Raw genomic sequence first — 24,766 nt, 5'->3', positions numbered from 1 at the left:
TGCAGAGTGAACAAGGACAGCCACTTTATGTGACACCGTGAATCATGATGACGCAGTATCGATTTATGTCAGGCGCTAAGCACCTTTGTAAGATAGAAATGACGATTTATAATTTCGTTATTAATCCGCAACTTGTGTCTTATAAAGACCTAGTCCTAGTCCTAGACCTGTCTCACCAAAAGAACAAAACTTAATCCTTTTTTATCAGCATCAGCTATTAAATCAAATGCTATAAAAAATAAAGTATCATGCTGTGTAAGTTTTGAATATATAAAACGGCAACTGTATGTATCTGTGAATGCGGGAATCGGGCACTCGGGTTGAAATACTCCCAGTTGCGGTACGGTGTGAGCGCCATGCCATGGTAGGAATAAGGTGGCGCGGGCCGCGGCGAGGGCGAGCGCGGTCGATGAGCCCAACGTAGAGGGCAGCACGGAGCTGCTGCGAGGTGTGGGGAGACGCTCCCTCGACCCCGCGTCCGCTACACCTCCCCGTTTGCTTGCGCATACTGTATAGCCGCGCCGCGCGCTCACTAATGCGTCATATCGCTAAGCAAGTTGACGTGTGTTTGTACGATCCGCGAAGACAGTTCGCGCGCGCCATGTGAACTTGTGTTGACTTATGTATAATTGTAAAAACGTAATTCGTGGTCTCGAAATGCTTTTCTCATTTTTGATTTTTAAAATATGGACAGTGAATTTGTTGCATATGCGCAAAGAGTGGTTCACGAGGTTGACGCACGTGTTCAGCTTTCGCTCCTGAAATCGAGTAAGTTTCGAGATGGCTTATTTTAAAGTGTGACTCGTTACTGACGTCGGCCGATTTGCGAGATAGTTTGGGGCGCATTATTTTAGCTACGCCCGGCGGGCCCCGGCGCCGGCCGCCCGGAATGCGGCCTCCGCCCCGCCGCGCGTTGCCGGCGCCGAGAGCACCGCGCGTAGCGTAATAAATAAAGGCGGGGCACCGCTGCGTGCGCGCGCACCCTCCCGCGCCCTCCTCGCCCTCGGGTCATTGACTCGGGCTCGGCCACCGCCGCTACAACCGTAGCAGTCGACGCTGCTGAAGACAACAATTCTAAAAAGCGGTAGTACCCATGCTCTTGGCCTCGGAACTCTGTAGGGCCTCAATATTTCCAATGTCAATGCCGTTAGTTACGCGTCGCCACAGCGGAAGTGCTACACCCTGCATGCGTGACTCGTGAGACGCCTCGGCGAAGACATCACTCAGTTAAGTACCTGCTATATTGCAGAAGGGATATTGACCTCAATGATCACACCTGGTGCTGTTAATATGGCTTTCTTCAACTTGGGACCAGAGTAAGTACTCGAAAAACTTAATTAGGACGGCTCGTTTAATTTTTATTTAATTTTAGTGGTATAGTTTTTATAATTCACTTGTATTCTAATAATTCATTTTGTCAGTTGTTTTAAAAATGCTCGACGTGCCTAATTAAATAGCTGGCGTGTTTAGTTGATTACCTAAATAAGTATTTTCACATACTGAATATTATATACATAGTTTTTGATTGACTTATATTTTGAATTGTTATCATGAATGCCAGCAAAATCCGTTATATTTTATAACACGGAATACTCTTCGTGAAACTAAAAATAAAGCGTGAACTTCCCGGTTGAATGGCGTCGTCGGCGCGACGAGCGCGGGGAGTGGCAGGCAGCCATTGCCCTCACCCGGTTTGTTTACAACTCAGAACTCGGGAGTGGCGCGCTGCTAACTGTACCCTGAGTACCAGTGATAGGGTGTACAATTGCAACATTAGGGAGCGAGCGTGGCTTGCGCGAGCGCCATCTGCGCGCGCTTTATTAAAATAAACTGCCACCGACAGATAGAGTCCCTTTATAAAAACGAGCTACTCGATCGCCAGGTGTCATGCGACCCTCGGTTGCGATGAAGATGCGTCTAGTGTTAGGTCAGTTATTGGCAGGGAATAATAAGTACAGAAACCCGTTTTAGTGCCAATGACACTACGATGCACCATGAGAACGTTACCTTTAGCGTAGTTTCTTGCAGTTCGTCCACGTGTACCGCGTCTGCACCTGCTAACACGCTCACCTTAAAATTTGTATTGTGTAGCATTATGAGTTCAGATTTTACTTTCTACATGATCTAATCATTTACTTGTTGAAAATGACAATTGCTTATAATTTAAAATATTGTTCTTAAATAAAAACGTATCAGGTGACTAGTGTAAATATTAAAAAAATAACAGTTTTACTTTTATGACATTCGATTAACCATAATCTTAAAAAAATAATCTACTTGCGTCGGGGGCGTGACACATTGATGGCGTTCTGCTTCTGCGTCGGCTTGCCGGGCGGCGAGGGCAACAAGTTGCGGCTCGGTCGGTAAAAAATTGCGCGCGCACGTCCGGGCGACGCATGTTTTGTCTTCTTCGCTCTCAAGAGAAGCCAAACGCACGGAGCGATAAATTTTATATTGTGATATACGCTTCGCCGACTTAATGCAATTATAGCTTGCGGGCGCACTTTTCACCCATTGATGACCCTTCTACTTGCGCTTTCAATAAATAGAGCAAGTTAAGCTTTCTTACTCTGATTAAATAAAAAATATCGATGTAAAGTAATATTTCATACTTAAATACGGATAAGAATTCAAAAGTACGGATATTCATAAAATAAACAGTATTAAACCTGTAAGTAAGGTTATTATCAAGCTACGTTAATATGCGGTTCAGAATATGAGTAGATCGTGTGAAGTGGAGTGTAACTGAACCGCAGCCGCGCTGACACACGCAACGTTCGGCATGCGAAGAAAGCTCATCTCGCGCGCTACTGACTCGGAATATAACTTACTAGATGGCGCGCATTTTTTGTCGATTTTAGTAGAAGGATTAAAAGGTTTCTTACTCAACTGTTAAATACCTTGTTTGTGATAAAATTGATTATATAATGATATTTTCTTAATGTCATTAAAGTGTTTAATTTCTATGTGCACAAGCACGTAAAGTAATATGTATTAAGGTCTTAAAATTATTATATGAAAATTCGAGGTATTAAATCGATACTAATTGTATGCAACAGCAGTATCTGCTTCTGTTGCATAAATTTATAAAACGGTCTCGTCAACTAAAATTTTAAACTGTTTTTGAAAACTTCCGCTGTAATTGAGTCAAACTTTAATTAATGTTAATTGTTATTATATGACTATCAATGCCAAGCTGATAAACTCACCCCTGGCGACGGATGCGGATGATTACGTAAAATGAATGTTACATATTTCGAACTTTTTTTAAAATCATTCTATTGTACAATTTGCGTTATCGCAGTATTTTGTATGATATAGCTCTCATGGTCAGCGCCTACCGAGAACTTCAGTTTGATGTTCGTGACATGGTACCGAATGCCCGCATTTGAATACTTAAATAAGTTTTGTATGCAGAACTTCACATGAAGTTAAGTAGTAGCTCTTCATTTACAACGCTGTTGAGTAGAACCGAATATTTAATAATTATAATATGAATTGATGTCGATGTGTCGACTGGACTCATTGGTTAAAACTTTTGTATTTAGAATACATTAAAAATATCATATGAAATAAATTAATTAAGTAAGATAATTTAGTCATTTTCATTTAAAATATTTATGATTAATGTTAATGTATGCAAAGTCTCAAAAAACCGGACGAAGAATCACGCAAGGCGTGTCGCGTGACGTTCCGTTACACCAAGTAGAGCGGCTCAACACGCAATTAACATAGCTGACGTGACCGCGAACGCGAATGCAGCGAGTCCACTGTCGTCCACTCATCCAGATAACGGTTATTTATCCTCTTGTAACTATCAAAGCTATTTTACGACCGCCAAAATTGTAATCACATTCATTAATATCTCATGTTTTGAAATTGTTTGACAGAGCGTACACATAATACTATTTTATATAAAATCTTACGATGGCTTACAGTGTAAATATATATATCAGTTTTTATCTTAAAACATTTTGTAACCAAATATGAATTGAAACTGAAAATACAAAAATGTTCAAACGTAGTCATGATTTGACTTTGTAAAAAGTTTTTTCAAAAGTTAATTGTATGCCATAAGCTAGCAAGCCACTACCTGAGTTGGGATTCCTTTACAAAAGTCATCCCAAGTTATCACAAAAAAAATCGAAATTACGCAATAGATTTTTCTCCCTTTTTTACTTATACGCATTGCTGAATGGTAGAGTGCGATGAACAATCAATAGGCATTCTGGGGAAAAAACGTCGAAAAAAATTTGGAAATCGAAACAAGGGTCTTTTTTGTTGTTAGGGTTCAATAGTTTAAATTATTAAAATTGTCTTCGGTTCGCCTGTTGCAACATTACATTTTCTTGAGTTTTGAAAAACAATTTTAATGTAGATGTTCTTAAAGTGTTTTATAAAAAATAATTATCAATCAATAGCAAATCAATAATATTGATTGATAATTATTCAAAATAGACGATTTGGTCTTTTCGGTAGTTAATTCGCTTGACTTATATCAGTCTTGAAAGAACGCGTGGCAAACGCAAAGCTGTGCAAGAGTGCGTTAATATTCAGAAAGTTTTTCAATGTTTTAAATTCTGAATAATTAATTAATTAAGAACATAAAATAACCACACAAGTAGGCCGCTTTTTATATGTAGATAAATTATCATTGTTAAAGTGTAAACTCTGTTTGTAGATGTAGCAGCCACATGCCAGTTACTGCGAGGAACATGGTGAAAACGGAAATAGAGAAACTGTCAGTAACAACAAGCGCTAGCGAATGCACGCGTAATTTACAATGAAGGTAAGGTATTCTATGTTATTAAACAAGACTGTAATATTATTCTAGTAAAATTAGAAGATAAGTATTAAATAATTGCCAGTCACCATTTGATTATCAATAAAAAATACCGCACGAAACAGCAAATACAATTTTAACCGCCAGAGTATACGGTACACTATACCATTTGGTATCGGAATTAAATTAAACAAAACATTCAAACGATATCGATACAAAATATTTCATAAAGTTGTACTGTAAATGTTAGAAAGATTGTGAAAATCGAATAATAACAATTGTAAAAGCCGGCGATTCTGTTTATAATTTTGGAAAGTTGCCAGAACAATTCCTTCAATAACTGCGTACAATCAACCACATGGCAACCGGATAACCTCCTTGAACGAGTTATGTCTTTTTTTATTTTTAAATCATAAATCTTAGCCATACATAACAATCTTTTGTCTAAACCAGAAAAAAAGACCGATAATAGAACACTACCTCGCCACTTCGCTTTCGAGATGTGCAAAAAATACTATTATACACCTGCCTTTAGAAATCAATTGCACGTGTCCAGTCGAACGAAAATATCTAACGTCAATAATAAATGATTCTTAGCAGTTGAACGTTAAAAGTACTAAAGCCTTGGAAAATCCGGACAACCTATTAAATATTCGATGTAAAATCAATAGCGGACTCGGACAATATGCGCCGTTTATATCAAGTAACGGATTGTAGCTATCCGTGTGGTTTGTTTAGTTTAATCATTGGGAATATTCTTATGTGCTACAGATAAAAGCGAGACGCAGTACGAGTGCTTTATACGATAACAACCGTATGACGTATACGTGTTTGACATACGACGTAAAACAATTAAGCTTTCGCAATGTTAAAATATTTTTGTAAACTTAATATCGCCTTAGGTATCTAGTATCTACACATTATTTATCCTTATGTATTATACATAAATTATAACATAAAATTGTATATTTTATGATAAATATTCTTTAACCTTCTTTAACGCGAGTTAACACAACGTATATGAATACGATTTTGATTTAGTATATACATATTAAATCGAAAGTCAATTATTATTAAGAATATTTTATGCAAGCTTTAAAAAGTTATACATGAGTTTTATATAATATTAATAATCATTAAGAAGTATTTGCTAGCAATAGAAGTCATGAATGATATACTTTATGCAACTGGCTACTTGTATATAAATATATAAAAGTTATTTTTATCTGTATTTATACTACATATAAGCATAAACAATACTAGATATGATTTTTTTGATAAGATTGATAAAAAGATTATTTGTATTATTCTTTATCTGCATACTATTTAGTTATTTATTTATTTTTAATAAAATAAACTAAGCAATGAAAATACAAGTAAACACCGAATTGTAGTAAACAGTTTTAAATTAAATTTTAGGTATCACGATACATTACGGCGGTCATACAGCTGACAACGAAGGTGAACGCGTTTGTTTACTTATTTATAGATAAAAACACTGCAATAACAATGTCGATTGAAATAACATGCTGAATTTTATTTTTTAATTCATTTAAATGTATCTCTTGTCAATGTTAAGTCGCTTTGTCTTATTAATATTCATATGTAAACTAAAATCCTGATATTCAAAGGTATAGCGAGATACATGAGGTATATACGACATTTTGCTCTTATTCGGATGTATTAAGTTTCGCAAAAGACGCAGTGGGACTTGAATGGCGTCGGTTGTAAATGATGGCGAAAAAACAAGTGCCGTTGAACCCACGGCGAATGCACCGCGGCCGTTAGCTTATCCGAGGTCAGGACGGATCGCCGATGAATAAGCATGCCACTCGAAATATGCATAAAAAATCAGCTGATTGTCTGCGCTGTTAATGACGTGGTCTGTTTATCCTCTTTCTAAATTACTTTTCGTTTTATCGCTCCTCATTGACTTAATTTAATTCGTTGTGTGATTGATTATATTATCTCATAATCATATAATCAAATAATTATACGGCGATAGTATTGTCACAAATGGCGCTTAAAATGTTATAAATCAATATAAAGAGAGACGTACACAAATTTATTTCGTCAACATTATTACCATTGCACCTATAATCCTTTTATGGGTGATCATTACTTGTGCGTTAATGTACACGGAAATGAACAAACTAGTATTTTATATAGATTCGGAAATATCATTTCCAACGTGATATTAAAAAGGTAAATTAATTAAATAGTGAAGCTCCGTTATTGGTCCGCAGCAACGAATAGCAACCGTTCTGATCGCGCATGTGCGTTTCGATCGATTTCTGAATGTGGGAAGCTTTCCTTTGTGCGCGTCAACTTCTACCATGTAGTTTCCAAGAGCATGCGGTAGTGATACGACGCTTTTCAGTTCAAGCACTCCATTAACGAGTTGGTTTCAATTAATGTTGTATACTAAACTTATTAATGTTTTGAGCGCGTTGTGGAACACGGTGCCTTTTTTCATTTAAACTTGATGCCTATTTTTATTTACTCTTCGGACTTAAAAAACTAATGTAAAAATTAACTTGTAAATAGATTGTGATCAACAATTACATGAAAAGCGAAAAAAATATAATAATTTCTAAAAATTATTATTTAATAAATGTTATTTTATCTAATAATTACACACTTAAATATACTGAATGAAAAAATAGGTATATAATATAACACATTTTAATGCATCACGATTCACGATAAATTTTCATTGAATTGTAGCGCTTCTGTATAGGCCGCAGGTCAAGGTTTCTGATTGATATTCGTTACAAACTTGATTCAATATTTTGATTTTATATATCAACATAAACGCACATAATTTACCTCGATATTAAATTTTATTTAAATAATTCCATATCTAATAATAATAATTACAAAGGAATAATAATATTAGGTATGAATAATAACAAATATTGTAAAAATTTTATAATTATAATTTATCATTTTTCATGAATTGAAAATATCAAATAGATAATGTATGATTCATTACTTATAAAAGACAGATCAAATTTTATTTAACATATGTTTAGATAATAATAAATTCAGAATTTTGTATATTGTATAGTATATATCAATCGTAATATAAATTGCGTTCTGTTAAAAAAGGAAATGTTGTAACCAACCTGTTATTCTGAGGAAGATAGAAAATGTCAAATTATTGATAAAATGAATATTATAAGATTATTTAAATATCACTATTTTAAAAAAATATATATAAATTCAGCTGCTAAAGAACTGCAAAACAAATAAGCGTTTGTTTTTCGAAAAGCTTTATTAAATTTATTTAACAGATTCACGCATAAATAAAATATTTTTAATATTAATATTTATATTAACATTAAATGAAAAAAATAACAACAACGCGAGTCCGTTTAAAGCCGGTTTCATAGCTCCGAATATATAATTTAATGAGTTGCTTTTATATATCCTTTTAATCATAACTATAAATAAAGGAGAATAAATTGTATCTTTCAAAAGATTTCTTCTTTTATGTCTGCAGGTAAATAATACCGCGAGGAAGGACAAGTGAACTAATTAGGCGTTGTAATTAGCCTCGGACCTGATTGGTAAGTTTTATTATATTCTCTTTATCATAATTGCCTGTAGTTACACTAGTTTTTATAAGCTGCCAATGCAACATGCGATTTGTTTTATATTTTATTATTTATAAAATATGTGCGACTGATAATGCCCTGAATTATGCTGTGCGTCTTAACAATTTTAGTTGTATATGTGTTAAATTTAGGGTATTTTAAAATTGGAATCAAAGAATATTTTTCCATTGTTACAGATTATAAAAACTATCAACACGATTCATTCATCCCGCCTCTGATGTAACCGTCTTATGAAAAAGTTAAGAGAACAAAGAAAATAAACAAACATACCAGGTAAATACGTGTTTCTGTTACTACTCTTTAAATTATGGTATACAATTATTTAGACTAAATTTTAATTTGTAAATTGCGTGGTGATATTTATTGCTAAGCGAATTTTCTATATGCTCGTGCGATTTCTTTGAATTTAACCTTTTTCTTTATTCTAATGGTTAACATTGGATAAATAAAAAACATATTATTAGTAACATTGTTTTCACTATCCAAATTTATCCAGTTGAATTATTCATTTTTATATCGTTACAGTGAGCCTTGCGATCGCTATCAACTTGATTTTTTATGTCACGGTATCGGAAATAAAATTTATGGCCATACGTTAAGGGTATCGAACGGTTTGAATGGAATTAAAAAATTTTGACAGCATCCTGTACGGCGAGAGGCGCTGACATTTGCCATCATCGTAAAGACGTCGTCTTGATCCATCAATGCTAGACAGAAGATAGTTGCCAATCAGGTAGGTCGAATAGCTGTTTGTGGGAGAAATATATTCTGATTTATATTTTAATAAATCTTTGCATATATTTCACCTAAATTTATATTTTTGTTACATTTATTTTCATTAACTGTTGTTATTAATTGCCAGCGAGTTGTTTCATACAAGCTTATGCGATTTTCCTTATTTAAAATCAGTCGGTTGGGAACACAATGTGCCTTAACTTTAACTGATATTGAATTAATGTTTATACATTTTACATTTAAAAAATGCATTATTAAATCATACATGTATAAAACTGTTGATGTATGATGTTTTTAAAATACACGAAACGCTCTGTTTTTGTTGCTTGTGTTTTGTAATATTTTAATTCAATATATTATTGTAATAATATCGAATTGTTCAAATGGATATTATTATAATAATATATATATTTATTGAATTTGAAATGTATATTGTTTAAAATATATTGACAGGAGAACTACAATTTGCTAACAAGTATACTTATTTATAAAAACTTTTCCCATTTATTTTAAATATTTCTTATTTAATATATATACTAAAATACATATGTATCAAAAGTGAATAGTTCGGGTCACTTTATTTTTACATAGTTTTGCCAAAAATACAATACAAAAACTAATCAATAAAGAAAATTTTGTAATATGTATTTGTAATAATTCTTAATATGCTGATCAAGAAGAGTTAACGCTCGTGGAAAATAGTTACATTACTTGTAACATTGTGATCTCTGGTGTGTCAAGAACCTGCGCGGGGACGCATATGAATTGTCAAATTTTCGGTATTCTTATAGACTTTAGATCCAACGTTTTTTTATTGCCAGTGTTTAATAATATATAAATACAATTGTCAAAAAACTAAATACATTAAATTTATTCAATTTTGATCTGTACTAATTTTGGTTAAGAGGAATTTACTAGTAAAATATCTAAGTATTTTAATTGAATACCATACTTACACCGATCTCACAGAAAAAGACAGCGATAGGCTTTATTCTATTTTTAATACATAATTTTTTATATAAATATAAAACTAAACATATTACAGGTGGATTATTCAAAAAAATAATTAAAATAGTTTCTTAATATTTTATATTACCAAATAAATTTAAAGACATATAAAAAATGATGTATATATCAATAAAATATCATATCTATCGTTTTACATTTTTGATGTCTGAGTAGTATTTAAATTATATTATAATATTATGTGAATTAAAATCAATTTTTATTCAAAATAATTCAAAAGGAACGAAACATAATCTCCGGTTGACATTAGAGATTTTTATCATCCAAAAATTGGTTTTGGCCCTTACTATATTTTCTTCTCGCGAAAGATTAATTCGTCGCTTGTCACGGGTATTTAAAAATATATCCGTCTCCTAAATTTGATACAAATAACAATTTTGTACTGATAGCAACATAGCTTGCAGCTCGGGTTGAAGCCACAAGAAAGAATCAAATAACTGGCTACAGGAAAGTTATTTAAAAATACAGCTGTATTTTTTTATTATAAATTCTAGTCAATATTTTTAAAACATAAAATAATAAAAAATGTATTAAATTAAAACTAACAGTTACTTCTTATTTTTCGTACAATCAATCTTTTAAAGTGTAGGCGTCTTATTTCAACTTGCATTGTTAACAGCTAGTTATAACTTAAAAAGTTTCATCGTCATTTCATTGAAGTTCTTAATTGAATAAAGTTATACAAACAAAAAACGAAATACAAAGTTAGCACTATTTTTTTTTCTGTTAATTAGTAACTGCTCGTTATTAAATTAATTTTAAAATATAGTCGATATTAGTATTTTTTTTAATTTCGATTATGCATTCGTGTTACTGCACACGCGGACAAGCAGATGGAAAGACAATGGTTACATATAGAAAATAAAGTCCAATTTAGTGGAATTTATGCGTAATGGCGAAAAGAGTACATTATTTTTAGTCGAATACAAAACGGAGGTTATCTCATTCGGCCTTATTTTTTTTGCGTAAATATTTCTCCGTCATTTTGCCGATTGTTAGCGGATTTTAATAATTCTTATTTTTATTAAATAGATTTTATACGTGCTTGTTGTGCGGGTGATCCGTCATAACTTCTAAGAAAAAGTAGAGTAACTAAATGGGCTTAAATATTGAATTGTTTTGTGTAAATAAAACATTGGAGGCTTGTTTTTTTTTAAATAAATTAAAAAAAGAAAATATTATAAAGTGCTATCTTAAGCTGTATTTTTTAACCATAACAATAAAATAAGATTCTAATTATTTGTGGTGCCTACCTGGACTTAAATCCGCAATCATAGAAAGCAACACCTTTAATGTTTGTATAATATAATAAACAGTGAAGATTAGACTTAATATACACATACAGAATCGCTTTTAAAACTGATAGACGTATAAATTAAAGTCGATAAGTTTATCTAAATAATAACTAATTACGTAATAGCTTATCATTATTCTCTGATATTAAAGTCACTATATCAAAGAGAATTGTAATATTGGCTTAATAATTTTAATATATAAGCAATTAAAGATTGATTATTAAATAATTTATTTAACTTAACAATGTTTGCTCAAACACTATTATCAATATCAAATGAACAGATTTGATAAATAATTACAAGTAAAGTTTAAACTGCTTATAATATTATACGTTAATTAGTGTTTGTCGAATAGAATCTGACCGGATTGATGAGATCAAAAACCACCGGGCCTCCACAAAATATAATTCCTATATACTTAGCTAATAAAAATAAACTAAAGTATATTAAATTTAAAGTAAGTTTTACATTAACTCTTTTGAATCATCATTTAGCAAACAATATTAAGTGAAGCTACCACCGATTCGTAATGTAGATTCTACCGAGACGAACCGGCAAGAAACTCAGTAGTTACTCTCTTTTATAATGGATATAATAAATGATTAGATATATATAGTAACGTAAAAGTATGGTTGGCGATAATATGGATGTTTACTAATTATTGTTTTAAAAGTTACAAAGAATAAAAGTAAATAAATTATTCAGAAATTCTGATTGATATAAATTCTAGCCTCTTAACTCCTTTTTAGAACATTTAAAAATTTAACTTAGCACGGCTGTTGTCATAAATAATCAAAGATAATTCACATGTTTCGTAATTGAAGCCGACATCTTTAACTTGAAACTCTAAAATAGCACTATAAATATGAACTAATTTTAACAAAACTCGTATCACTTTTTATAACAGAAAATTGTAAAGTTATTTATTTAGTTGGAAATAAATATCGATAATAATATTTATAATAAATATATACATTTAAATAAAACAATTCGCACATGCACACCAGAAGATTACTTCTGCAATTAGTCGTGGGCCAATTCTTTATAAATAACTAATTTATAAAGAGTACATGATTTTGTGCCCTTAACCGGATTATATAGAATATAACAAAAAAACAACTTCAAATTTTTCTTCAAACGAGAATTTTACTAAACTCCCAAACAAAAAAGTATTTGTAAAATCGATACATAAATGATAGAGTTTTACAACTACCTTTTTGAAGTCCGTTAAAAATAAACTAATTGTAATGTTATATCCATGTTCAGATTTCATTTTACCATAGTACCATAGTTAGTAATATGTTTTAGTTTTGCTTGACCGATGAATAAACAAAATATGTGCCCGTCACGGGACGACCGGCAGACGAAATATCGTAATTGATTAGAATAGAAATAATTTAATGTTAAAGAAAATCAATAAATAATTATAAATAAAATCTATAAATATAGAGTGTTGTTATTAAAATAATTGTTTTTTTTTTTCTACAAAAACAAATATATAACTAAGTATAATAGTGGAAGCTTGCATGCTGTAGGCACACACAGGGAATTAGGGAATTAAAAACTCAAAGGGTACATGGCAGGAAATAACATGCGTCATGACGTCATAAAATTTTAATCTTACCTATGGGGTATTTTTTAGATAATAAAAAAAAAGTAAAATTAAAATTACCGAACACACGTATAGATCACACATACCCATAGAGAAATAGAATCATGAGAATGTTTTTTTTTTAATGTATACACTATCAAACGAACTGAATACGTTGCTACACTGAGGCAGATTTATTTAAATATTTTTTTTATCTGGTAGTATCTACACATATGTACCAAGTCTGACAGCTACTTCAAATCAATCATTGTAATTATTTAATAATTACTTAAGATACTTTTTTAAAATTATTTGTTAATATTATATATACATTCAAAAATAATATTATTTAAGATAATATACAAAGCAAATATATAATATGAATATGAGACTAGTTAATAGAATTGGAAAACCAAACACGCGATACTCTGTTACCGTAGCCTCACTTGTTTCTTATGTATTTTTAATATAAACGTGTCATGAAAGCGAAAGTTATAGACCAAATTGTAAAGCGTAAATGGTAATTATGATTTATTAAAAACGTTTAAAATACGTAAATAATATTTATACGAATTGAATAATTTCAACTATAGTTATTGGACGGTAACGAACCACAGAAAGTGAGCGTTATTCTAAGCTTCACACGTACATGACTACGAAACTATTTACATGAAATATAAATTTCATGTCTATAAATATAATACGAAAAAAATCATGTAATGCAAAAATTGATAGAAAATTCTAATAATAAATTTATTACGAACATGGTGTACGGTACTTACCTGTAATACGTTTTTTACAAATCGATTACAAAGGATATTGTTATATAAATAAATATTTTGTCGTGTTTTAAAAATATATATGTTACGACGACGACGTCGGAAATGTTTACGTGTTCAAACATTTTGAAAAACGAACTAAAAAATATATCAGTAGTGATCAAATGCAACAAATATCGCGCTGATCTTGAACAGAGATAACGCTTATATAAGTACGATTATATATATGACTCGCCGCCCATCCGAATTGGCGCGAGTAAAATTAAGATAATAGAATTTGAATGATAAGATATAAACAAACATTAAATCTAGCGAACGCTTTTCTTCGTATGTTTTTCGATTGCCTATAATGCCACAAGTATGGTCGGTAGGGCCCAAAAAAATATCAAAAAATAAATGTTTTTTTATTAACCGACAACACCTAATGATTAATATCTTAATTACTTTGACAAGTATTATACAATTTGACAAATAAATTGAACTAAACTTATTCGTCCATTTTTCATTCAATTATGTAAAATGTACATATAAACTGTCACGTACTTATAATATTCCAAAAATCCTCAAAATGTTCATGTATCTTTTATTATAATAAACTTTTTGTTCACTTGGAAAGAAATGCATCCAAAAAGTATGCATCACATAGCCATTTAGTCCTGAAACAATGAACTATCGTACCAATATGAGTACCTACTCTAATACTAAAATGATACGAACAACGACAGATCGACAAACAAACAAAATTTACCACGTTTTAATATTAAGTAGCATGATATGTTAATTAGGCAAGAAAAGACTGTAAGCTGTACAAATATTTGTGAAATTCATAATAAATAAGACAATAGAAATATCATAATACAATTTATTGTTTACAAACAAAGTTGTAATGGGGTCTAGCGATATGGTTTGTGTTACTGAACATGAACTAGTAACAATTAAATATATATTGTGTAGCTTGTAAACAAACGTATGTAGGTAAACTGTTGATTAAATACCTACGCATTTCTCGTAAAATCATATTATCAATTAACACATATATTAAATTTATCATTCATTAAAATGAGTCATTGGCATGAATGTACTATGCACTGAATAGTACTAGCATTGCACTGTTCGCAAAATTGCGTTGAATGTATTTTCGTTCAATATGAAGCAAGCGATTAAAGGCGTGGCAATGCTCGTTGCTGTGCGTGGGTGAATTGATCAGAATTTAATCCGCCTTCACAAAATGTACACATGATATAGACCATAAATACTTAAAATGTTTAATTGACATTTGAATTCTAATATTGCTAACTTCATAACTAATATTGTTTTAAATGTTTGCTTCTCGTAATTATTAATGGTTTTTTTTTGTAAATCTAACATTGTGTTTAATGAATTAGAATTATTATTTACATTGGCTGTAACCATGTGGCCCCTAAGTGACATGTGACATACTTTGTTATTATTAAATATTGTAATCAATAAATATTAAAAACAAGAAATTATAAACTCATAGTTTATCAATTCTAATAATGTACGTTCAACGTCGTGTGTTTTGCTTTTTTATATAAATAAAACATTCTATCGAGGATTTATGAGTGCGAGCCGTTTCATAACGATGTGACAACGCCCAAGACACCAGCTGCCGACAGTTGCTCTTTGCCTCGTGAAAGACTCGGGTAGTGAGATGTCCAAGTACATCAAAAATTCTCACTACCTTGTCTTTCATGAGGATCGAGCATATTCCTTCGTTTTCAAATTATGAAGAACACGAAATTTAGCTATATATATTATATAAATTTATATAATTGTTTATTTTATAAATAAAACAGTAAATTATATCATGACTGAATTGTATTCGTAATGTTATCTAAAGAAAACAATTCAGAATACACATATATTTTACAGTCGTGTTACGGTTTATGCATTTGTTCTTAAAGATCAATTCAATTTAACATACCTAAAAGTATTATATTAAGGCTTTGTCTAGTCAATATTGATTTTTGTTAGGTTTGATGCTATACGTTAGTCGTGACAGACCGCCTAGGTGTACCAGTCTGGAATATTAAATCGTTCCACTTCATTTCTTGAAGGCGCCTCGTTTTTTAATAACAGTAATACTATTAAAGCTATCTTATAACTTAACCTATACTGAAATAATAATATAACATTCCTAGAAGTAACCTCGAAACAAATATTGAGATCCGAAATAGTATAAACGAAATTGATAAAGCAGTGTTTATAAGATAATTAAAAAGGCCAATTAGGAATAAAAATAATTACTATTATAAATGAATAAAGTATAAAAATAATCATCCGAAAATACACGTCAATAAAGTACATTAAATGTTGAACTTCAACATGTTTTTATATATAAATATTTATTTATTACACAACATTTATCACAGTAGTTGATAATTGGGGACTCTCATTAAAGTCATGTTGTGCGTAGGCGCTCAGTCCGTATAATCAGTATTTTTTATCGAATTACCCGTCTTCCTTTTAACACTGCGTATCGCATTATCGAAATAAATTGCGTTATATGAAAGTCACTTTCTACCTGAAGGGGTCTGTTTGGTAATCAATAAACATAGCGAGCCAGTAACTATTAAATTACATACAAAAAAATACATGACATACATTTTAAATGACATTTTATTTAAGTATTACACAATTAATACGTTATCAAGCACCATTAATTAAACTACACACGATAATAGTACATTACATTAGTATAGACAATTCGAAGCTAACGGCTTATAACCTATGAATGTTGTTTAGAGGATGTTTAGTTGAATAATACTTTGTTCCCTTCTTTCGACTGATAAATCAATGGTGTTAGAAAGAGAGAAATCAGTGTCCTTTTTGTGTTTAACCATATATCTGTTATACATCGTTTATAAGCAATACTGTTATTCTCGAATTGTATATTGTTATATTTTTGCAACTAATATCTATTCATGGCTTAAAACTTTCAACACGACAGTACTTTTTTTGTTTAACCAATAATATGATAAAATATATTAGAGCCAACAATTTATTTTGATGAAAAAGTTAAAATTACACATTTTTCTCAAATACATTTCAATTAACCTATCTTTTGTAAAATAACACCATACATGCATGATATAACAGATTTGTAACGTTCTGAAGGCTACAACATCTCTTATAATCAATCGGGCCCTCGACGCCCATAAGTCTAGTATGAATGGAAAATGAATATTCACACTCCTTCACAGTCAGTTAAACTATTAATAACGAATCTGTATTTAAATTTATTTATTTTAAATTATAAAAAATAATGTCAGTAATTTATTTATACAGATATTTTTCAGTATATTTAGTATGTACATTGTACATGTATTCATATTTTTGTATTAATATATTTAATATGCTTCTGATAATTGCGCATAAATGTGCAAAGCCTATTTCGTTATATATTCTATTAATGAAGTTTTACGATACATAAACTAGCAACTTTTGTGCTATCAAGAAGCGTTGGTGATATGTTATTTCTAAAATTGTGTGTAAAACCAATGTTGTGTAATTTTTAATAACTTCCCGAAAAATTGCGAACACAGAACTTGCTGACTATCTCAGTGGAAACGCACCATATAATCATTTACACTTATATGCTTGAATTATGTGCAAACGTAGTGTATTTATTGTTTGCTTATTTTAGTAAAACATACATATTCTTGACTATGTTTTACCAGGAGAAAAAAGTCGATTCACGAGTGTTGCTATTTACTTTAAATTATTTAGTGTAATAAAGAACGTTCAAGAACTCGAGCTAAAATATTATTAAAGTTAGTAATGCTATTTGTTAAACTTAGCACGCACTAGTCGTGTAAACAGCACGAGGTGTAGGATGTACAAGTATGTACGACTAGGTAAACTTGTTCGACGGGGCGTGATTACATAAGCGATTGTGTAAAATTGAATAGATTAAATATATATTTTAGTTGCTTTCTATAAACAATATCACATTTTTATAAGCTTACTTTTACTACTTACACTGTACTTACTTACTACTCACATTGTAGGCTCGGGTACGTAGGACCTGCAACTTTTATAACAGGTGACTGACTGGGCTGTACGCTATTGAGAATTAGAGTTTTCCATTCAGACGTGAATAGTTTCCAAAGTAAAAGTTAAACGTACATTACGAAAGTATTAAAGTTTTAAATATTTAACATTTAAGTAATAAAATACAAATGCGTAAACTCATCAAAGAAATGAAAAAAAAGTGTATTCTGTGTTGTTTTTTTTTTTTATTTTTTTTTTGTAATTAATCTAAGATGCATATATAAATGCCTTATTTAAAATTGGCAGTTTGTTAATTGTATTTTCATACAAGCTTTTATTTAATAACACCAGTTAGCGAGTGTGGGTTATCTTGTAAATTATTGGTAAATTAGTTTTAAGACTATGAAATTTTCGTGCTAGCTGCACTAGAATTGATAAATATCGCCTCGAAATAAAAGCTTGTTGTTTTTATTTTGTGCATTACATTAAGTACGATGTGGTTATCATAATAAAAAACATTATTTTTTGTGTGTATTGTTCTTAAAAAATATGTGTGTATAATTGTAATATATGTATGTGTGTAGATATTGCTATAATTTTCTAGTGCATTAATGCTATTTAATAAATGGAAATAATACAATATTTATTCACTTAATAAAGTATTATGGTCTATATCAGCCATTCATATTCGTTAAAACATGAAACAAAAAACTGTGACGTGTGTTGTGTGTTTGTAATCAAAAACAATATAAAAAATCGAATACTCTCTTAATCATAGATATATATGTGTCTTGAATATTACCGATATACGAAATAGTTTAAAAGAGAAAAAATAATTCCGAACAGTATATCTAAATAAATAATTAATATATATTATATGACTATGACAAAAGTAAAAACAGACAGAAAAATCAATTCCAATAATAACTAGTAGGCTTATATTATTTGGGCGACAGTTAGTATTTTGAAAAATAATTATAAAAATTATATATCGTCAGTGGAAAGGAATGGGGAACACTTACCGGGAACGGTAAGTGGCAAAATTGTACTTTTGGAAAATGCGATTCAAAGTAAATCATTTAAGCCTCGTTTCCCTATACTACAATTTTGGCCTTGGATATCACCTTCGTGTCACAAAATATTTCTCACCTATAATATCAGTATGCAATAATACAGTAATTTCTCCGTTTACTGAGAATTATTTTCTTTATTGGACCAGATTAATTATTTATACACATTTAAAAATTTCTCGCAACTTTACATCTATTTAAAGCTGGATTTAGGTCGGTATGGTGTTTAACTGTTTAAGTGTATTCCCTTAACAAGATATTAAGTTCATTTCATTTCGAAACGGAACAGTATGCACCACAACGGTTCAACTTCATACAATTAGTAGTCGGAAACTAGTCAACAAGTCAACAAAACCGTTGGTGCAGGAATCGGTAGAAAATGAGGTTGAAAGCTAAGTTTGCCAGTCGTAATATCTCTTCTGAGTGTCGCGTGGAGGGAGGTGTTTAAAGTGGGACGACGATACTACCATAAAAAGGCGTATTCGCGTAAACCACCTCGTGGTAGAGCTCAAGAACTCGCACCGAATTTCATCACACCGCACCCATTTTTAAAACAGCTTACGCTTGTTTAAAGTGGTTAAAAATTTTATTAAAAGACGGACGAAACATTTTTAAATAAAATGTAAGGACTAAATAAAATAGATTATTAATGAAATTAATTTTAATGATAAAATAATAATTAATTATATATTAATTTTTTTTTAAACAAACCGGCTTGCCACAAACACGAACCAAGAAATGATATCAGGTTTTTTTTTTAGAAAAGATTATACCAACGCTACCAACTTGTAGCCAAAAATCATTGACTTTTATGCAGTATATAAAAATTTAGTTGTAAATGATTAGTGTCTTACGTATTTGAATATTATTAATTAGTAAAAAAATAAACTACCCGCTTCCTTGATATAATTTAATTTCCAATCTGGCGCATACTTAATATTTATTTTAAATTTCGGTAAACAATACAATAACCATAAAAAAATTCACATATTCATGTATTGTGTATATTATTTTATATCTAGAATTAATAGATTCTTAACATTTAATTTCAGTAAAAATTTCTTAAGTTTTATGTTTCGGCAATTATAGAGCGATTATTTTAATTTTAAACAGAACAATATCCTTAATCTGTTATATATTTGTTAATTGAGTTGTAATTTTAAATCCAAATAATAAAGCAAAAAAAAATACGAGATCATTTTAAAAAATACTCTTTAGTGACAAGTCTAGTAATATGGGTATATTAAATTTTATTACACATATTACCGTCCCGACTTCGTCTGGGTGAAATAGGAATTTAATTTCTTTCCTTATCGTAGCGTAAATAGCAGTTCGATCTTGACCAACCACCCAATCAAAATACCTATATATATATTAAAAAAAAACAGTCGGTCCATCTGTTTGGGAGGAGTTCAGTTACAAACAACGCGTACATAATCTTTGAAGCAAACGAAGTTAGTATAGTTGTAGTATAGTTTATAATTTTATTGTTAGTTTTTTGTGCACACTTATAGGCAGCAGTAGGCGTTCATCACGTTACATTTGAAAATATAATAGATATGTACCTATATTTATGGGAAATAGCTTTTTTTTCCTTAAAGTGTTATTTTCCTTGTTATGTAATCGTTATGTATTTTTATATTAAACGTTTATATAAAGAAGTACGTCATACTATACAATATTAAATGTTTTCCAAAGAGAAACGCTTATATAAAAGTCATACTCATGATAAAAGTTGGAGTATATTTTAAGAAAGTAAAATTTGAAATTAAAGGTTCGTCAATGTTATCTTTTAACATGGAAAAACCAAACAAATGTATACACCATCAACTGTATAATAATTTAAAAAAAGAAATTCCCCTTCCGCAATACTCAGGTCACCATAGTATAGTATTCATTTCTTAATTAAATCGCGGTATTTGGCGCTGCAAAATATTACTATCAATAAACTTACGGTCGAAATGTTTGTACACAAACGTGTTTCTATGTATAATTTTCCCTTTGTTAAGTAGTGGTTTAGAGTTACGCTGCGTAATATCCGCAGTTACGAGTTAGTCATAAGTTTTAATTAGACGTTAAAATGAGTTAACACAGCTAATCGTCATCTAAAATATTTAATGAAACGATAAGAAAAAATATTTTTTTTAAATAAAGTCTTAAAAAAACTTCATAAGTATAACCGACTAAAAAATATTTAAACAAATTTGAAAGCGGGCAGCTTCCGTTAAATTAATTATTAAAAGTTGTTTTACTTTTATTTTAGACAATGACTCCATATATTTTTATATTAGCAGTAAAACTCTGCCTAACATAAGTTTAATGCTTATATAAGCGAGAAATGAATGCTGTTTAAAACAAAAATGTCACACATTTATGTACGCCCGTAAGTTCTACTACTTCGACGTAATTAAAAATAGTTTTCAATCGCATGCAAATAACACTTTAAAATAAAATAATAATCATGGTAAAATAAGTTGTAAAGTTGTCTACTTCGAGTGACTTTTCAATTAATTGTCATTTAAGCGAGCATCTTATAAAAAATAATAGTTGGGACGTCACCCTGTGCGCGCGCATTAAAAAATTTCACTATTAATAATTTCTCAAGTATTCATAACACGTTACAAGTTATAACTTCAAAAAAATGTCCGTACTCTACTTCTTCTAAAAATAGTTTTTAATTGCATATCAATAATTTATCATCAATTATAAAATATTATGATAAATGTAATTATCCCTAGAAAATACAAAACACCAAGACGAAACAAGTAGTATAACTTCTAAAAGCAATAGACTTTTTTAATGAAATCTCTTTAATGGTTGTGTTTCTAAAACATAACTATTTCGCTCTATGTAAATAACATTCTTATGTACATTTCCGATGAAATGAAACGCCAGGTTCATTTCATCACGAGCTTCGATCATAATCGGCTTAATACATGCAGTATATGCACTGTATGTGTACGCATAGATGCTAAACGCATTATTCTAAGCTCTGGGATTGATAAGGGCTTGATGAGATCAACCATAAGCCCTATGCACAATGTGAATGAGCTTTGCGTTTTGTGACACCCTCGATGTTCACCATATTGGATACGAATGTTGCATTCAGTGTTGTCATCTTAATATTAAAAGATAAGCGATTTAGAACAAATATAAATGTCTTTAAATGATATTTGTAAAGATAAAAATACGTTAAATATAAATAGGTACAACTTTTTTCGTAGTTTGTTATTTTTACGATAAATTTTTTTACTCATATCTTAAGTTAAAAATAAATAAAACGTACTGATATTTAGCATGTTTGATGTTTTCTGATTTACGCACATATACAATCAAGACAAAATTATTCTTTGTTGATGTACAATAATAATTACACATATAATTTTAAGGGAAAAGTTTTTACTCCTTTATATATATTTTTTTACATTCGACGTATTGTTTTTTTTCTGTCAATTATCAGCTTAATAAAATATTAAAATGACTGAATGACGGACAACGAGCTGCCTAAAGTGGTGGTTCTAACAGAATGAAATTTTAACCGGAAATCTCACTGGAATGTAGGTAAGCACTAAGAAAAGATTATTGCAAAAGTCTTCTCCTAAGAGGAATGGAATGGAATGTATGAATGAATTGGAAAGTAAAAGTAAGGAAATTTGGGGTCAAAATTTATTGAGGTATATTCGTAATTTTTGGAATTTGTAAATATCGAAATCGCTGTTTTTACAGCACATGAAAATTTATTACATAAGAGCGTGAAAATCCGGAACGGTTACGCAGATAGTGTGACGCTATCTATATAAAATGTGGGTATGGACTATTTGATGGATTCCTGAACAATATTTCATATGGGATATCCCATCGCGTACTCGACAATTGTATATATATACGAATGTTACATTATTAATGTACATTTCAATTTAATAAATACATACAAAATATAAATATTAAAAGTACGTTTATCATTGCTAAAACATTAAAAAATCTAATACAAGAAGGATTTATAGTAACGTGGTTATATTAAAAGAAATGCTTGTCACGTGATAATAGCCCCAACCAGCGTCCATTGAGAAGAATATTGCAATGCTTGTATTTTCATAGTTTCATAACATTATAATTTTGAGTCGTATCGAATATTGCGATAGAGCACTATTCTAAATTCCTCGGGAATTCCGCCCAAGACGCACTGCTAATAATTTATGTGTGTGTTCTTACGCTTTTGTCAAGCACGATGTGATCTGTGACAAGTCCATAAATGTTTTTGTGAAAATATTGAAAATTCTATTAAGCTGGAATGTACGTATGTAATAATACAATCGAACCCACTTGACTATAAATTAACATATTAAAAGTAACAAAGCTATCACTTGTTATATCGACTTAAATTTAACTTTTCTAGTATTATGTGCGTTTAAATACCTAAAGTTATTTTTCTTTAACTGCTTGTTTCTCGTATTTTCTCGCAAGCTGTCTATTCAGTCTATATGATGTAAATATTAAACTACGTGTAGTGTTTTCAGGCATCGAGATTGAATGTGGTCTTGTCATCAAAGTCGGTTTGTCATAGGTCATAACGTAACTATCACAGCCAGCTTTGATGAGCAAGAACGCGTTTTACAGCTCCTTCGTACTCCGAGCTTCGTGTTTTTGACTTTTTACAACGCCTCTATTATTTCCAAGTTAATAGTACTCTGGCCTAGCCTGTCAAAGCGGCAGTGAAATGTCTTACCGTCTCATATCACAGCCACTTTGATGTGGTCGGTTTATGGAGACCTTTAAACGTGACAAGAACCTAACGAGAGGAACGTTGTATGGGTCTCGTCTGTGGCCCATTCGTAAAAATGGTTGTGCAATGGTACATAATTCATATCACAGCCATTTTTGACGAGTTGGGCTGCGTGACAACTCATCTACTCACACCGTAAGCTGCGGCCGATAATCACGTACGAGTGTCGCTCTCAAAGTGGTTGTGATGTGTTTTCTATTCATATCACAGCCAGCTTTGATGAGCGACAATCGGCGTATACGATCGTCCACGTGGAAGTTCTGAACGATGGTATCCGAAGAGCCGAGGAGCAACTAGGGAGCCGACAAAGTGGTTGTGGAATGTTCTGTATCCGCATATCACAGCCAGCTTTGTTGACTTCGTTGTTGCGCTTTATCGTCATCACTCAATACTGCAACAAGGGTTAATTTATTTGAAATCATTTTCGAGTCTATGTGACGAACGGTGTGTAGAAATTACCTTACTTGAAATGTTTATTTTATTCTAGCTTTATATATAATTAATGTTTTAGAATTATGTAAATGCGCTAAGGATTATAGATTACTGGCTTGTACTTTATAAATTAATTAAATTTTAGTTATTTATGTGATTTTAATATATGTTTTAATTTTTCAGATCACTAATTATAGTATTGAACGGGAGTGACGGCCTGATTGAAAACAAGAAGAATTTTATTTGAAATAATAAATAATAAAAATAAAATTGTCTTTATTTACCAGATCCTCTTTGTTATATAGGTTACCGTTAGAAATGGTTAGGTAGATGAATTTTAATGTAATGTTTCTATGAACTCGAAATGACCATAATATAAAAGCACTTCACCTCTAGGCGTTAATAGAATTAATTTAGTTACAAAAATTAAATATAAATGTTGAAAAATTATGCATTACGTATGTTTGAATATCTTATAGCAGAGCATAGAAACTTTTTTCTTTTATAACTAGCTACTTTCCGCAGTTTTACTCACGTTAAAAGTTATCGCTGTTCCGTGTTCAATAAATAGGCTATCTTGTTGATATTAATATGTCTCTTGTTGTTTCTGTAGTTTACCTAATTATAGTAAACCTATA

General features: G+C 30.7%; 1 long non-coding RNA gene across 2 annotated transcripts; it reads left to right on the top strand.

Annotated features, from left to right (window-relative positions):
• The first annotated feature begins 839 nt into the window (after positions 1-839).
• LOC125075919 lies at positions 840-24,384 on the top strand. 2 transcript variants are annotated; one of them, XR_007120262.1, is made up of 6 exons: positions 840-1,084; positions 4,682-4,789; positions 8,289-8,355; positions 8,580-8,676; positions 9,044-9,136; positions 24,312-24,384. It is a non-coding gene; the product is annotated as an uncharacterized LOC125075919 (long non-coding RNA). The 2 variants fall into 2 exon arrangements; XR_007120263.1 differs by having other exon boundaries at positions 840-1,316.
• Positions 24,385-24,766: the final 382 nt, after the last annotated feature.

Source organism: Vanessa atalanta, chromosome Z (assembly GCF_905147765.1).
Source record: "Vanessa atalanta chromosome Z, ilVanAtal1.2, whole genome shotgun sequence".
In the NCBI taxonomy this organism is placed as follows: Eukaryota; Metazoa; Arthropoda; class Insecta; order Lepidoptera; family Nymphalidae; genus Vanessa; species Vanessa atalanta.
This window is presented reverse-complemented; position numbering and strand designations above follow the sequence as displayed.